A 7,601-nucleotide genomic window follows, 5' to 3' on the forward strand; every position below is an offset into this window, starting at 1 on the left:
TCCCAGGTCCCTCTGTACAACATGTATGAGGCTCTGGATGTGGAATGCCAGTCAATGGATGATGTGGATGATGGTACATCTACACCAGAGGTGTTGCCAGGGTTAGAAAGTCCTACACACCATATCATGACCACCTCCATGAGGAAGAAAAGACAGGTTATAGTTCTAGGTGACTCCCTTCTAAGGGGAACAGAGGGTCCAGTACTCTGAACAGACTCTCCTCTTAGGGAAGTCTGCTGCCTCCCTGGGGCCCACATTAATGACATCACTTCCTAGCCTAGTATGGCCCTCGGACTATTACCCATTAATGTTCTTCCCTATGGGCGGTGATGAAGCCTCAACACATAGTCCAAGGGTGACCAAAAGAGAACTTCAGGGCATTGGAAGATGGTTGATAAGGGAATCTGGAGCAAAGGTTATTTTTTCCTCTCTCCTTCCAGTTGAAGGCAGCAACAATGGACGAAACAGATGGACACAGTCTATTAATACATGTCTCCATGGGTGGTGTCACCACCACAATTTTGGATTTTTCGATAATGGGAAGGCCTAGATGCCAACAGGCTTGCTGGCACCTGATGGGATTCACCTTTCTCAAAAGGAGAAAAGGGTCTGCTCACGAGCTAGTGGGGCTCGTTGACAGGGCTTGAAACTAGACTTGAAGGGGGTGGGGGATCATAGAATCATAGAACAGTTTAGGTTGGAAGGGACCTTTAAAGGTCATCTAGTCCAGCCCCCCTGCAATGAGCAGGGACATCTTCAACTAGATCATGTTGCTCAGAGCCCCGTCCAACCTGACCTTGAATGTTTCCAAGGATGGGGCATTTGGGCCTGCCTGTCCAGAAAGTAAAGGCTTATTGGTAGATAAGTGATAATGGCTCATGCATTTTGATTCCAGTTTGTCCTCGGGAATAATTGGTGAGGTTTTTAAGAGATACGGGAGCGCAAATTTCAATAAGATGCCAAGAAGCTCAGCATGTGGTCCAGACAGCAAAGAGTTAAAACTACCAGTGTGAACAGAGCGACTGTTGTGTGCGGAACTGCCAAGGTCAATATATGGCTCCGGGGCAAGAAACGCTTATCACCTACTTGCTTTGCAATTAAAGATCATCATGAAAATATTTTAGGTTTTGATGTTTTAAACAGCTGAACCTGGTGCCTGCCGAATGGCAGTGTGTGTTCCTTCAGCTCAAACATTGACCCCAGCCCCAACAGACAGCGGGTGGCTGCAGTGCGGGTGTTCCACGCAGCCCCACACTCCCTGATTCAAAGACCATCAACGTACTGCAATGTCCGATTTCTGCTGCATCACGAAATGGAATTTCTGAAGTCATAGCTGATTTGGAGAAATGACAAATTATCTCCAGAACCCACTCCCCATATAACTCATCTGTCTGTCCCATTCAGAAATCAGGTGGAAGGTGGCATTTAACAGTTGATGATTGGCACCTAAATGCTAATATATGGATGGTGGCGCTAGATGTAGGTTCTTTATGGTTCCCTTGAAGGAGGAGGATAAAGAGAAGTTTGCTTTCACTTGGGAGGGAATACAATGTACCTTTAACAGACTCCCACAGGGATACAAACATTTACCCACTATTGCTCATGCTGCACTTGCTGAACTTTTACAGACAGTCTCAATCCCCCAAAATGTGCAACTGTACCAATATATAGATGATACTCTGATTGGACGAACTTCACCTGAGATAGTGGGGCAAGTGGCAGCAGCAGCGTGGCAAACACTAAATAAAGCAGAAATTGAAATTCCACATGGAAAATATCAGGGACCAAGTAAAGAAGTAAAATGTTTAGGTACTTGTTGGATAGTGGGCAGTGCTGTGATTCCTCCAGATACCTTAAGAAAAATGCAAGAGCTGTGAATGCCCCAATCAAGGAAGAAACTAATGGGAACTTTAGTATATTGGAAGAAGCACATGCCTGGATTTTCTATCATTTCCCGTCCATTATACTCAGTCTTGCAGAAAAGGCAAATCCTGTGAGTGGAAATTAAAACCTAACAAGACAGTAAAAACTCTAATAGAAGAACTAAAAACGTATCAGTCATGGGACCAGTGCACCCCCACAACCCAATTATAGCCAAATGGGGTTTAGCAGAACATGCTGCTTACTGTAACCTGGTCCAAACTGGCTCAGATGAGGCCAAAAAGCCCTTTACTGCTTAGGTCAACTGCATTTAAAGAAACAGAACAACGACACCGTGAATGGGAAAAGGGACATTTATCTTTAGTTCGAGCAGTTAAAAAATGTAGAGAAAATACATCAGGGACAACCTGTACAAACTAGAGGACCATTTAATTTACTAGAAGCAATCCTTAAGGGGACTGCTTCCCTACAAGGAGTTGCACAAAACCCCACTATCAGAAAAGGGTATGCCTACCTAACAGGAGTTGCAGAAAATATGCAATTAACTGAAGGACACAGTAAGGTCTCCAAATTGCAGATGCCCATAAACACAGACCCTTTAGCGTTACAACAACCTTCAACCTTCACCCATTCTGGATGCACTGCCCCTCACTGAGGGTGGACTAACAGAAAACATTTAGTTTATGTATGCATCAGCAAAAATGATAAACAGTAAATGGCAATATAAGGCCATTGCATTAGATACTACCACCAGCAAACAAGTAATAGAAATAAGTGTACAATGGATTTTTCTTTCTTTGTAACAGGGTAAGCTGTTCAAATTTTCCCTGCTGAAACAAGTCTCTATTTTCTCTTGCAGCATCCCGCAGGATGGCAAACAGAAATGTGTTCACGTTACTCTCCCAAGCCCTAACAATGCTGCTTACACCCACTGCGGTCTTCTCTATTAGCATTGGGAACTAACCAATGGCTCTTATCAGATACCCTGCCTTAGTGGGAAAGAATTAATGAAAGGGACCACCAGTTGATTGTGGATGCACTTGGTGCAGCCCAAAATAATGTTTCTCTAGCTCTTAGTTGTATCCAAGCTCAGCTGTGGATGCAATATACAGTAGCGGCAATTATACGAGAAAGTGAAGAGGGCACCTTACCCACTGAAATCTGAAATGTAATCTAGGATAATGTAACTGAATTTGAAAGGGAATTCCAATCCTGTGGTATTTAGGAAATTTTACTTATGACCTCATCAACAATAAGGCTACAGCTTTTGTGCTAACAATACACAATGCTTCAGTATACGCCATGTACCCAATCATTGCGCTAGGGTTAAATCACAATGGACTTATACTGTATCTGTTAGAACACAGAGTGTGGGCCCAACGAAACAGAAACAAATGGCAGAATAGTTATGCTAATGTATGCGTTGTACAGGAACAACGAGGATTTATTTGTGAGAGTAACACCGTCAAAGTCCAAGACGTTTGCCTTGACACTGAACAAAATGTTTCTCATTTTGAAATACATCCCAATGAAACCCCTGAAACTGTACTTGTATATATTGGAAAAGGACATGTTTGTATGAGAACACTTTGTGATTTTGCATTCATAGATAACATTACTGGAGATACAAGTAATCACTCAAATATTTGTGTTTGTAACTTTAGTAAAGTTATGGGATGTGACTTCCATTATTCAGCGCCTAGTACGTCTTACCAATTGCTACAATCTAATTATACACTGAGTCAAGATTTATTGTCTATCCCCATCGGCACGAATCTTACATTGGTGAAGAAACTACTACAACACAATAACCTGTATCAGCTGCTAGAATGAGTCCAAAACAATGGACACAAAACTCTAATCACCATTCAGCATGATACAGAAGAGATACACTGTGCCTTGGAAAGAGTGAAGAAAGATGGAGAACACCATTGGTGGGAAACTCTTCTTGGATGGTCACTGACAGCACCAGGAATTTTTAATCTCATGCTTCACCCAATTGTGATTTTACTAACTCTAACATTAATGTGTCTATTGCTTATAATCATATTATATATAAAGGTTTGATACATAATAAAACAAATAACCCAACTCCAACCATCCAAAACATACAAGCTAATACATCACAAATAGCAACACCTCACTATCTACTCACTGTGGACCTGTAGGCGCATAAATTATCAATGTACTGTTGTGAAAGAATAAGGGGTAGTAGTTTTAAACTAAAAGAGGGGAGGATTTAGATTAGATAGAAGGAAGAAACTTTTTGCAATGAGGGTGGTGAAACACTGGAACAGGTTGCCCAGAGAGGCGGTAGATGCCCCATCCCTGGAAACATTCAAGGTCAGGTTGGACGGGGCTCTGAGCAATCTGGTCTAGTTGAAGATGTCCCTGCTCATTGCAGGATGGGGGTGGACTAGATGACCTTTAAAGGTCCCTTCCAACTCAAACTATTCTATGGTTCTATGATTTGTATGAATAAAGGTAAAGAAGTCTGTATTTCCTCCTACAGAGATAGGGAGTCTGATACAACTTTATTTTGCTGAATAGAGGATAATTTACAGAAAAAGGAACAGGAAAGGGTATCAAGGCTCAGCACGCAGTGTCCAGAGGGACTTCCAGCTGGCAATCACAGCGGGTAGGATGCTTATGAAGTCCAAAGCTAATAGAAGTAGTAAGGCAGATATTGCTGCAATAGTTGTCACAAATCTAATCTAACTCTGTTGCAAAATGTGTGGGGAAGGCAAGTATGGGGAGCAGATTAACTGCAAGGCTCAGAGAGTAACCTAGGACAAAGCTGTAATTGAGATGCATATTTGTTGTCAGCTTTGTTTGATCTTGCTGATGATGAAAGAGACAATCCTGCCCTTCCCAGCTTCTTGGAGCATAAAATTCTATCCCAGTCTTTTTGTCAACACTAGCAACTACATAGCTATGTGGTAGGAGCACATTGTTTATTAAGCTGAAAACTAATACTTATGCTGAAGGCTAGTTTTCACCTACATCAGTCAGCTGATCCCATACAGTCTCACCATCATCCTGTTGATAACGAAAGGGTCCTTTCATGACCTTTTTGCAAGCTTTGACCCACTTAAACCAGTTGGAAAGGTGCATGCTGGGATTTACATTCAAACCTTGGGGTTGTTTATGTGGGGACTCTCCCCTCTTTCTCTGTGCTGTTTATGGGGACTCATCTGTGCTAACATAATGAAGTAATTTGCCCTTAAGAATTATTTTACAAATCTTACTTAAACAAAAAACCTGTAGAGTCTGTCTTACTGGTTTGAAAGACACACTGAAAGACAACTGCGTCCAGCTCTGGGGGTCCCAACATAAGAAGGACATGGACCTGTTGGAGTGGGTCCAGAGGAGGGCCATGAAGATGATCACAGGGCTGGAGCACCTCTCCTATGAAAACAGACTGAGAGTTGGGATTGTTCAGCCTGGAGAAGAGAAGGTTCTGGGGACACCTTATAGCAGCCTTCCAGTACCTAAATGGGGCCTACAGGAAGGATGGGGAGGGACTCTGTATCAGGGAGTGGAGTGATAGGACAAGGGGTAACAGGTTTAAACTGAAAGAGGGTAGATTTAGATTAGATATTAGGAAGAAATTTACTCTGAGGGTGGTGAGGCACTGGAACAGGTTGCCCAGAGAAGCTGTGGATGCCCCATCCCTGGAAGTGTTCAAGGCCAGGCTGGACGGGGCTTTGAGCAGCCTGGTCTAGTGGGAGGTGTCCCTGCCCATGGCAGGGGGGTTGGAACTAGATTACCTTTAAGGTCCCTTCCAACGCAAACCATTCTATGATTCTATGATTCAGCTGATCTAATTTTCATACAGGAAAAAAAAAATATAAGCCACACACAAGAAATAATTATTGCATAAATAATCATCTGCATACATTCAGCAGAATCTGGATTTATTTCAAATCTAAGCATATCTGGTTAGAGAAATGTCATTTTTTTTCTTTGTCTTTTCTTTTTTACAAGACAGCAGTTAAAAAAAAATAGATTATTTCTTAAGTGCCTTTATCTTTCCACTACTTCCATCTATTTGCCTTATACCTAATATCTGACTTAGACCCTATTAAAATGAAGTAAGGATATATAAGAATTCCTCCGCATAATTAAGATTTTTGTAAAGTTTTCAGGAGAAACAAGTTTTTATTTTATTACCTATAAATTTTAAATTAGATATGTGATCTGATTAATTAATGGCAGAGAAAATCTGCTTGAGAGTGTTCAGAGTCAAAAAGAATGTTTCTTTGTTGAATTGTTGGCAAAGATATGGCTCTGTGTGAGAAAAAAACAACCACTGAAATATTCCCTGGGGGAGAGCACATTCTTTTACTCTCTTCACATTTAGAATAAGCTGAAAATAAAACGCTAGTTTTATAAAGAGCTGTATAAAACATTAAAAGGACAATCAGATAAATGACAGAGTAATTTAGGTTGAAAGGGACCTCTAGAGATCATATAGTCAAAGCCCTGCCTCATTGAGTTTTGTGTAAAGAAACACTGAGTGCTTGCAGCTGTTTTGATATTTCCCAAATGAACATATATTCTATAGAGCAATGAGTCTTTGTGAACTGCAGGAGTGTGGTCTTTGCCAGCTGGGCAGTCCAGGACCAGAGAGGCTTCTCAGATATCTGGGCACTTGTAAATCTAACATACTAGACACATCCCATTCACGCTTCCATGGCTTAAATTGCCTACAGGTTCTGGAAGCCAGGCAAAAAGCAACCCTATCCCTAGACAGCTGTCTACTCACTGAATTTAGGCTTAAGGTAGTCCACTCACCAGCCCAATATGCGCAGAAGTGAACTAGGGAGCCTGGGAGTCAAACGATCCACTTCTCGGGTAGGTATGGAGTCTGCTATTAAAGCCGCTGGATTGCTTGCAGCCAGGCAGGCATATGAGACACCTGGCTGGGAACATGGAAGCCTTAACAAGTCAGGGTATCGACAACTTGATATCTGCAAACCTGCAATAACAGAGCTGGCAGGCTGTAAGACAGGCAATGTCATTCTCTACCAATTTTATCTTCACAACAAAAATGCAGTTTGTGCAGCCTATGGACACCAGCACGTCTCAGCAACCTCAACATTGTGATCCACTTGGAATTTTGTCTTTCTGCAGCTGTATCACACACAATTGTTCACATTCATCATTCACATCATCATTCATAAATGCAAAAAAGTATATTTTCAAGGATGGGTACTTAGGCTTTTTGGAAAATAATAGGGTCATAAAGAGGTGTCCAGTTAGAGAGAAAGTACATCTGTAACATGCATCATAATATTCATTACAGTTTTTTTAGGACTATGGACTCATATCCCTGAAAGTTTTCCTACTCAGGGAAAAGCAATGGTGTGATCTTGCATTTAGGAGACAGCAAAATGAATAAACCACAGGAAAAAACTCTGCAGGAAACCATGTCTCAGTAGCTCCCGAGTTCAGGAAAATACTGGTCTTTGCTTCTTGAAAAATAAAGACTAAGGTATAATGACAAAGGTCATTATACCTGGACACTATCAAGTAATGGAGAAAATATGGAGTCTACTCAACTTTTTTCTCCATTGGTCATATTTTTCCCAGCAATGTATCACTCATGGCTACATTGTTAGCAGACTACGCTCCAAATAGGTTAATATCACTGCTAACATCTAAAAGCTGCTGCTGAAAAAAAAAATTGAAAATATATATATGTGTGTGTGTGTGTC

The 7,601-nt window shown here is 41.5% G+C and overlaps 1 protein-coding gene across 2 annotated transcripts in view; it reads right to left on the reverse strand.

Annotated features, from left to right (window-relative positions):
• Positions 1–7,601, reverse strand: part of OLAH (oleoyl-ACP hydrolase) — a 32,142-nt gene that overhangs the window by 21,710 nt on the left and 2,831 nt on the right. The window contains exon 2 of one of the 2 annotated variants that reach the window (XM_074574595.1): positions 6,679–6,802. The gene's annotated coding sequence lies outside the window, so the exon portion shown is untranslated. Of the gene's footprint in view, positions 1–6,678; positions 6,807–7,601 lie in introns of both variants that reach the window. The other variant, XM_074574593.1, reaches the window with a different exon arrangement.

This window comes from Larus michahellis, chromosome 2 (genome assembly GCF_964199755.1).
Source record: "Larus michahellis chromosome 2, bLarMic1.1, whole genome shotgun sequence".
Lineage (NCBI taxonomy): Eukaryota > Metazoa > Chordata > Aves > Charadriiformes > Laridae > Larus > Larus michahellis.